This window comes from Podarcis filfolensis (assembly GCF_964270895.1).
Source record: "Podarcis filfolensis genome assembly, chromosome: 2".
NCBI classification, from domain to species: Eukaryota; Metazoa; Chordata; class Lepidosauria; order Squamata; family Lacertidae; genus Podarcis; species Podarcis filfolensis.
Genome location: NC_139605.1, coordinates 83,662,189 through 83,672,111, shown reverse-complemented (window position 1 = coordinate 83,672,111; position 9,923 = coordinate 83,662,189). Strand labels below are relative to the sequence as shown.

Sequence of the window (9,923 nt, the reverse complement as noted above, 5' to 3'; positions counted from 1 at the left end):
TGGGGTATAAATTATTATTATTATTATTATTATTATTATTATTATTATTATTATTATTAAGCCCTCTCCCAGATCAGCTTATAAATGTCAGGTGATCTGCCCTGAGGTTTACAGCGCAAAAGGCACAGCACAAAAGGAAAAGGAGGAGGGGGAATAAATCAAGCTCCATGCATGAGTTCTTAGTTACAGTTTGTTTAACTTTTAGAAATCAGATACTGCAAGTACTCTCTTGAAAGGCTTCCTGCTTTGCATCTGCAGGAAAGTGCCTCTGGTAAACATTTAAACCCATGGGGGTTCAGATCTTCCCATATAAGGATCCTGTTGCCCCTGCACTTTTGCCATGTGCTTGCAACATACTCTGCTAAATCAGGATGATTCTGTGGCAGACCCCTGAACATATGATCTGGAATAAGGCTGCACATCTAAGAAGAGATGACCCTGAAGCCTCACTTGGACCTGAGCCTGGAGTGAACTGAGCCTCTGAGGAGCTGAGCAGCAGCTGTGCACAAAGGTCCTTGAGAGGGAGATTGGATCACTAAACCCAGGCTTCATACACACTATACTTTCAAAGCCTATTCAAAGGACATTCTTTCTCAAAGAATTGTGGGCACTGTCATTTACCCCTCAATTCCCAAAAACCCTTAACACACTAATTATTGGGAAGAGGGGGGTGTTTTCTAATGTGCTTTAAAGGTACTGTGTGTTCACAGCCTCAAAGATGGTGGAATTTGGAAACTGGAGCAGCTTCAGAGGTTGGGGAATCCATGATCATGACCAGTCGTCTTTGTTGAATGTTATTACATTTTTTAAAAATCCCACTCCTCTTCAAAACAGCTCAGATGCCCCTCTTCAGAATAGAGTACTCTGTTCCCCTTTTAGATTCACAACAACCTTGCGAGGTAGGTGAGGCTGAGAGGTGCCCACTGGCACAGGGTCCCCCAATAAACTTCATGGCTGAGTGGAAATTTGAAACCAGATCTGCCCAGGATACGTCCCTACTACACCCTTCGCCTACTACACTTGTGTTCTTCAACCTTGAGTCGCCAAGTGTTGTTGGACTACAACTCCCATCATGCCCAGCCAGCGTAGCCAATGGGAATTGTAGTCCCACACTATCTGGTAAGGTGCCAACTTGAATAAAATATTGGGGGGGGGGGAGGTAAGCCCTGTCCCACATAATCGATCACAAGACGTGGCACACACACACACACACACACCATTTGAATGACAAGGCCGATTAACTTGGGGAGCAGCCCCTTCAAATATTTTATTGGGGACCAAAGGGATCTAGGTCCCTAGGAGTTGATTCTCCTATGCTCTGGGAACCTGAGTTGAAAGAACACTGCAACTCGCCTGCCCACGTTTATTGTATGAATTGTCCATTGAGTGATGGGCTTTTGGAATGAAGATTTGTTAGCACACTGCCCATCTTTGGTTTCTAGCTTGAGGACTTGCTCGGAAGTGGTGTCAAAACAGAACTTTGGGGTTCAGTTGTGCGCCCCACAAAACAAGGATGTGCGTCTGTGGTTGTTGGTTAGTACATACAACTTCTTCTTTCTTTCTGTTTTAAAAAGTTTTTTTTTTTTAAGTTTACCATTTCAGAAGGAGGAAACTGATGAACAGGAAACACGCAGAAATGCTGAAAGGGGGCCTGGGAACGAGTGATTGAGTGGGGCCGCCATGCGCTGTGCCCACGAGATAGAGATCTTTTTCTGCTGCCAAGAGATCTTGAGAGGCCGGCTCAGCTGCTCCCGCTGCCGGGAAGCCCTCGGAGCGGGGCAGCACCTGCCCGCTTTTCTCGTAGCAACCTTGTTTGTGTCCGTCTCTTTATTTAGCCGAGGCCTCTTCCTGTTGGAGGTGCCAGGGCAGAGGTGCCCAGCGCAGCCACCTCTCTCCTCGGACAGAGGCACCCACGCGCACATCTCCCGGACTGGGCAGGGCGCAGCGCGCTGGGCGAGTGAGTCAGGCGCTCCTTAGTGTAGCTGTTGGCAGCGGCTGCATCCGCCGCGCCGTCCCCACTTGACTTCTGGAGCTGGAGAGGTGGCGGCGAAGGCCAGCGAAAGGTTGCAGCTCTGCGATTCCTCAGCGCCGAGAAAAAAACCAAGCAGCAGACGCCGCGGAGGCGATCGGCGCGGTCGCCTTGCGGTTGGGCGAGAAAAGGAAGCTTCTTTTTCGTCCTATAGTAGGACGCGCTGTCGAGTTTTGCTGCGCGCTCTACTGAGCGAGCGAGCGCCCGGCGACTTCCTGAGCAGCCCGAGCCAAGGCGGCGAGCGGCTAGGAACCAGACGGCGCGAGACCTCCGGAAAGGAGCGAGCGAGCTCCCGGAGGTAAGCTGAGCTTGTCTTGAGACGGCGGTTGCCGCCGCCACCACCGGCACCGCTGCGCTTCGGCTTTCGATACCTGTCTCTTTTCGGGTTTGTTTTCTTTTGATGTGCCTTAAGTAGATCTTTGAGCAATACGAGCCGAAAAGGAAAGAGGTCCCGGGAGTTAAACAGCGTTCTTTGGAGGTTTGCTAGGAGATGCAGTTGGCGGAACCTTCTGGGAAACGTGGCTTTCAAATTGCGCCCTCCAAGAAGCCCTGCTGTAGAGTCCGGGATCTGGGCAACCCTTTCCAAAATCTTTCCGGAGAGGGCCCTTGTGAAATTGCAGGAAAAGACCTTGGTGGTATATGGGGCTAGCAAGGGATAAATTAGTAAATACTGTATTATGGTGAGCAAGGAGAGGGGTGTGTGTGTGTGAGAGAGAGAGAGACAGACAGAGAGAGTTCTATTTCTGCCAAGAAACAACTTAGGAAGGAAGCTACTCCAACAGGATATCGATGCTTCCTTTTCCTAAGTCAATTTCATTTGCAAGGGAGCTGGTGATTATTCTGGGAAGGGTGGGCCGGAGAAATGCATCCGTGCAGAATGGATCCCATCAAAACAACGGCAGAGGAAGCGTTTAAGCCCAGATGCTATTCAACAGGTGTTCCCAAAAAGTTTCAGTGTGTCGACGCAGAGAGTCGTCTGGCCCCCATCTAGCTCCCAAGGGCAAGGAAGAGCTGTTTATTCTCTTGATCTGCCCTCTTATATTGCTGGTAAAGACTTTACAGGCTTCGTCGTGGGAGAGGCACAATCTGGAAGAGAGGCGTGGGGAAGTTCGCAGATGCCTTTTGGGAACAAGCACTCCTCAAATACTTGCGCAAACCCTGTCTTGTGTTACAAGGAGGTTTCCCCCCCCTCTAAGCACATTTTGTTGGAATGTTGCCCTCTTGCAGCCATGCCCAGATTGGCAGCTGCTTGTCCTCCTGGCTCAGTGCTATTTATAATATATTATGGGCCTGTTTGCAAATGCACATCCATCACTTGAATGGGCAGCCCTTGATTCTTTGCAGGTGAATGTGTGAATAGAATCCTTCCAACAGCCTGGTGTTGGAAGCGGTAAAAATCTGTCTCTGGTACTTGATCTGTGACGGCTGATTCACATGTGCATATTTAAGGCACACCCACACAATCCTGGGAACTGTAGTTTGTTAAGGGTGCTAGCAATTGTAGCTCTGTGAGGGGTAAGCTACAGTTCCCAGGGTTCTGTGGTAGGAAACCATGTGCATTAAATGTGCTTTATGTGCTTGACATGGTTGTGATTATGGTTGACTCCACAGCCTTCCACATGATCTAGAGCAGGGGTGCCCGAACTTTTTTCAAAGAGGGCCAGATTTGAAGAAGTGAACGTGCGTGTGGGCCAGCCAAAGTTGCTGAGCTTTTTTTACAATCTTACCCCAAACTTCTTTAGGCTTGAAGTTGCTGAGCTTTTTTTTTAGGATTTTACCTCAGGACATATACTGCCATGGGGGCCAGATTAAATCAACCGGTGGGCTGGATTAGGCCCCCAAAACAGACTTTGGACATGCCTGATCTAGAGGAAGGGCAGGAGTGCAAGATAAATGGGAGTATCCTAAAGCCCTTACTGTTAGGATCCAGTTAGCAGCCAGTGTCCAAGATGTACTGATGTACAAGGCATGCTTTCCACATGGATAATTTCAGTGCAGAAAGGGCTCTGGGAGATCAACACATGATATCTAGCAACTGCAGGTTCCTTACACAGGACAACGGGACTGAACAAGAGCTGTCTATAGCATGCGGTGAGAGATGGAGTGTGTGCCTTGGCTCCTTTATCATATTTTTTCATGTGCTGTCTCACTTAGTGTCTGCTTTTTCGATGAACAAATTTGGCAACAAGTGTAGGAATTTCCCGCCCCCACCCCACCTCACCCCCAGGTTGTTTTTCTGAAACCACTGGTGGAAATGGGAGGGGGGATGCTAAAGTTTAACAGGCTGTTGCTTCCTGAGGGCCATTTTCTTTTTCCAAAAAGTAATTAAATATGACGTGCTGGAGGAACTCTCCAAAGAATCATTAACATCCAGGAACTGGTCTGCACATCCTCCTTCGGCTATAAGAAAGAGTCCTTGAAAAGCCTGTTTTGCAGACAGAGAACTGGCCTTACATCTCTTTGAAAGTTCCACGAAGAAGGAAATTTCTTAAAATGCCAGTGCTCCTAGTATTAGAACTTGCTGCTCCCTTGCTGCCTCCTCACCCACCTGGCAATGGATCTGCTGCTTCCTGCCAGCTCCCAGTGGGACCTCTTTCATCTCTTATTTAAAGGTTCATAGCTTCCGGCTGTCAGTCAGTTGCAGACTGAGTAGCTTCAAGGCCCAATAGGCTGTTTACTGGTTCTGTTCAGATACTGCCTCACTCCCTGCCACCCCCCACCCCCGCACCCCACCCTAGCTTCACAGCATGTCTTATGTCACTCTCGTTTGCCTGCTCAGCTCGAGAGAGCGAGGGAGGAACTGGCAGCAGACTGACACTAGCTTTTGGCAGTCCTACAATGAACCATTGTGCTTCAAATGTGGCATGTGGTCCTAAGGCAGGGCCCTGCATTGGGGGAAAGATTCCTGCATTGCAGGGGGTTGGACTAAATGACCCTCGTGGTCCCTTCCAACTACATGATTCTATTATCTATTATGGTGTCCTCCATATGCTTTGGACTGCAGCTCTCTCGCCATCCCTGACCAAACTGGCTGATGGCAGTTGTAGTCCACAACCCCTGGAGGAGGAGACCTAGCGCAGGGTTTCCCAGACGTGGATCCAGTGCTGTCTTTAGCATATGTGCCGCAGGGGTTCAAAGATCTGCCCAGCGCCCCCAAATTTAGCCCCCAAATTAATTTTTATTATGCTTATGTCAGCCACCACGCTTGTTTATCTCTTGTTTATGAAAGAAGGGAGGAAAAAGAAACAAACCTTTTTATTTGCTCATTTATTTACAATATACTTATACTTAAGTATGCAACGCAATATAATATTTTGATGTAAGAGTTAATTTTGAGTGCACGGTGCCGTTGTGAATGACAAGCGCTGTCAATGAGTCTGACAAGCGCGGCCATTGTGAATGACAATCACCACCGCTGGTGAACCGGGTTCGCGTCCCTGCTCCTCCACATGCAGCTGCTGGGTGACCTTGGGCTAGTCACACTTCACTGAAGTCTCTCAGCCCCACTCACATCACAGAGTGTTTGTTGTGGGGAAGGAAGGGAAAGAAGAATGTTAGCGGCTTTGAGACTCCTTTGGGTAGTGATAAAGCGGGATATCAAATCCAAACTCTTCTTCTTTTTCTCTTCTTCGTTGGCTCCTGGCATGGAAATTGGCTTTGGGCTACAAGAAGAAGATAGCACAAGCATGTAAGACTTGTCCTTATTAACGTAATCACAGGAAAGAGAAAGCACAAGGCAGAATTAGTAGTGTACTGATTTTGCTTCTTTTCCTACAGCCAGGAATTATGCTTTGTTCTGGTTTCCTAATAAATCTTATGTCAGCCGTTATAACCTGTTCTGCCACTGGATTTTGAACCATATAAGGTTCACCTCCTCTGGTATTTTAGATTACTGTTACATGTACTATTGTTGCAGGGAACTGGGTCCTGGGAACAAGGGAAAATTACCTGAGAAACAAACTCCCTTACAGCCTGGAGGGTTTTAATGTTGCTAGTTGGGCGGCTTTCAACGTGATTAGAGTGAGCTTTTAGATAAAAGTATTTTTTTGTATCCAGTTACAGATGTACTTTGGAACTTTTGATCTTGTACAGCCAGAGTGTACCTTTTTAAAAGATTGGTTAAAGAACAACAACTCTCCTTTTGCCTCTTGTTTGTAACAGTTGTTGTGTTGGATATACTTTGATATTATAAAATATGTGTATGTCGCAACAATGAAACAGGGACTGGCGACACTTGTCTCCTGATGCATTTAGCACCATCTGCAAGAGTTCATCCAATTGCAGAGTCCCTTAGCTGAGCATTGTAAAATCAGTTAAGTTTAACCCAAATTTATTTTTAAAAATGTAGTCTTCAAAAATGAAATAAAAGCAACTCAATACATTACAATGGATATGGGGAGCACTATTTCTGACATTAAACATCTCTTGTGCACATAAATATGCGCAGATCTAGTTTATGTGCACTGGGTAAGTTAGGTTTCCTAAACACGTGTTCCCAGACATATTAATGTCTAAAGATACACAAAAACCACAGTAACACTTGTGGCACATTGACAAATTCATTATCACACGAGCATTCACATAGTGCGAACCATTCAATCAGATGAAATGTCCTAGGTTACTGCTGTGTGTGTGCGTTACCCACTTGGGGTTGTAAACAGCGAGGTCAGAGAGAAATGAACTGCATAAAATACAGAGACAGCGATAATTACATAATTAACAGTGGTAATTCACAAAACACATGTTGATAACGTAGACATTAGGCCATTGGTAAGCCAATTAACATATGTAGTATAATAAAAATCCAATTCAATCCACAAGTGATAGCACTGACCCTCTTGATGATTTCACATTACGGTCTTTCTTTAAAGTTCCTTTGTTCAAGTACAGCCACTTACAGACTGTCCTGAGAGTCTGAGGGGTCCCCCCCCCCACTGATTTTTTTGAATATTACCATTTGTCAGTTGCTTATGATGTTCACACATTGCAAGAGTGCTGCCGGAAACTCAGTGCTTACCGTACGTTTCTTTCAGCAACTGTAATGGGTAGAGCTGTTCTAAGATGGTGAGTAAAGAGCCGATCCCCTCCTTAGTTCAGAGATGGGAAACCTGTGGCTCTCCAGATGTTGTAGGAGCACACTTCCCATCATCCCTGACCATGGGCCATGCTGAATGAGGTTCAGCCACCCCTCAACATCATCCCTGCCACTGAAGTTCATTCTGGTTTGGCAATATAGCCATGCAACTATTGATTGATTGATTTTTTTAAACCCCTCTAACCATCACAGTAAGTGGTAAGAAATATGAACTCGAAATGTACCTTTCATGAATTCCAAATGCACCAAAGAGCTCTATGGGCAGTGATGACTTGCATAACTGTCGCTGAGCAGAGCCATCTGAATGTATTACCATAGAAATGTTAAGATGGCAATTAGAATGTATTAAAAGAAGGGTAGTTTAGATGGTTCCTATTGGTCTTTAGGCAGTCTACAGAGAGTGTCCTGAAGTGGCCAAACAGAAGAACATTGCACTTGCGAGGAGCAACTGAAATGCACTGGCGTAAATTGCAAAATTGTACCATCCACATAAAAATCAGCTAAGTTTTACAAATGACCATTGTTCCAGTAACAGATACACCACATTGAGCCGCATGAAATGGAAGTCCATCAAAATGACCATTGAAATGAGCTAGAAATGAGCTGGGATCTGGCACCCTCATCCACAGGCCTCAGAATAAAGCTTTTTCAAGAGACTTGCCATTCCGAATGACAGTGAGGGGGTGCCTTGAGATGATTGCAGTATTCCTGAGGAATTGCCTACAAAATTTGCTGCCTGCTGCATCAACTGAATTCCCAAGTGACCATCAAAATGCTGGGAGACTGCTTGGATCTTTCAAAATAGCCTGCAGGTTTTGCTGCCCGCCATGCCCATGAGCTGAGCTGCTGAATACACTGAAATGGCTGGGAGAGACTCAGCGACGCTTTGCATTGAATGTCAGGAACCCCAGTGGGTGTTGCAGATGCACATAGGCAGTCCCACCCATGCCCAAGACTTTCCTGTCACTGTTTTGGTACTACTTAGAATACCTTATTCAAACAGATCGTACAACAAGCCTGTGAGGCAGGCTGCATAGTTGCCTATTAGAAATATCAGTAGCTTTCCAAGGAGTCACCTTCAGAATGAGAATAGGAACCCCACTGCCACCCAGTAAAGCATGGGTAGGCAAACTAAGGCCCAGGGTCCGGATCCAGCCCAATCACCTTCTAAATCTGGCCCGCGGACGGTCTGGGAATCAGCATGTTTTTAGATAAGAAGAATGTGTCCTTTTATTTAAAATGCAACTCTGGGTTATTTGTGGGGCCTGCCTGGTGTTTTTACATGAGTATACTGTGTCCTTTTATTTAAAATGCATCTCTGGGTTACAGTGGTGTAGCGTGGGTTGTCAGCACCCGGGGCAAGGCAAGTAAATTGCGCCCCCTAACCCGTGGATTTGCGCCCCCTAACCCGTGGATTTGCCCTAACCCCAGATGTTGCGCCCAGTGCGGCCCGCCCCCCCTGCACCCCCCACGCTACGCCACTGCTGGGTTATTTGTGGGGCATAGGAATTTGTTCATTCCCCCCCCCAAAAAAAATATAGTCTGGCCCCACACAAGGTCTGAGGGACAGTGGACCGGCCCCCTGCTGAAAAAGTTTGCTGACCCATGCTAAAGGGATGCCTACTTTCATTTCTCTCTCTCAGTCAATCTTTAAGAATTAGTTTGAACCTCCAGAATTTTGTGCTATTCTGGTCCAGACATAGATAAAAATGCTTCACCATGGAGTGTGAAGCCACATCTACTCATTGCATGTGCAAACTGCAATAATAATGAGTGAACATAAGAAACATTAGAATGCCCCCCCCATGTATTTTCTGCATCTGTTTCTGGAGGCAGGATAACATAATTGAAGCCACACATTTGCACTTTCCTAGAACCTCATCTTTCCAACACACATTACATCAACATACACATTCTAACGGAAAATGCACATTTCTGCACTGAATATTGGAACAAACCATGAGCCGCTCCCTCAGGACAAAGGAAATTTTGCAAGTATACATCAGCACAGCAAAGGTTGCTAAAAGTTCCTGGCTGCACAGTGAAGGCCTACATGGTGCTGGTAATATAGTCATAGCAAGCCATTCTGTGGCCAGCCTGTCTTGGTTTCATGGATGATAGAGACCACATCCTCTTCCACACCGGGATATATGTCATGACAGGTTAGTTGACAAAGGCTAAGCTGCCACAATTATCTGTCAAAACAACTATCACTTTATTTCGGGGCAACTGTCGCAGAGTTTCCTACACTGTCTTCATGACTCTATATCATAATGCATTCCGTTGGGCACTTGGAAGGACATGTATTTGCCTGGATTTATTCTGAAGTTGTAATTCTGGCCTTCCTCACAGGGTTGTTGTGAAGCCTATTCAAACAACGTATGCCAAGCAGCATCAAAATGGTGGTGTGGAGAGTGGAGTTGTATGCACCTTTGGGTTGGATATGTCTTTTGTGTGCACGGCGATGTTCCTGACATTTCATATCAGTCGCTGGCCAGCCTCCCATAGCCACCTCAATGCATTTCTACAATCAGCCCCAATCCAGTTCATCAGCAGTAAAACCTGCTAGCGATGTAGCAGGATCCAGCCTTTCGACAATAGCATCTCTATGGTCTTTTAAGAAAACCAGTTGATTAGCACAGCAAGACAGCAAAGCCTTCAGACAATTTAGCAGGGACAAAGGTATCTCAGTACAAAGATACAACAGTAACTTTCTGTCATTTGGAATGGCAGGGGGCTTTATTATGAGGGCTGCAGCTCTAGGTACAAGCATGAAATCCAGAGCAAATGTTGTGCTAG

General features: G+C 46.3%; 1 protein-coding gene across 1 annotated transcript in view; it reads left to right on the top strand.

The window, feature by feature from the left end:
- The first annotated feature begins 1,644 nt into the window (after positions 1-1,644).
- PIK3R6 (phosphoinositide-3-kinase regulatory subunit 6) overlaps positions 1,645-9,923 on the top strand; it is a 35,721-nt gene continuing 27,442 nt past the window's right edge. The window contains exon 1 of the mRNA XM_083597716.1: positions 1,645-2,327. The gene's annotated coding sequence lies outside the window, so the exon portion shown is untranslated. The remainder of the gene's footprint in view (positions 2,328-9,923) is intronic.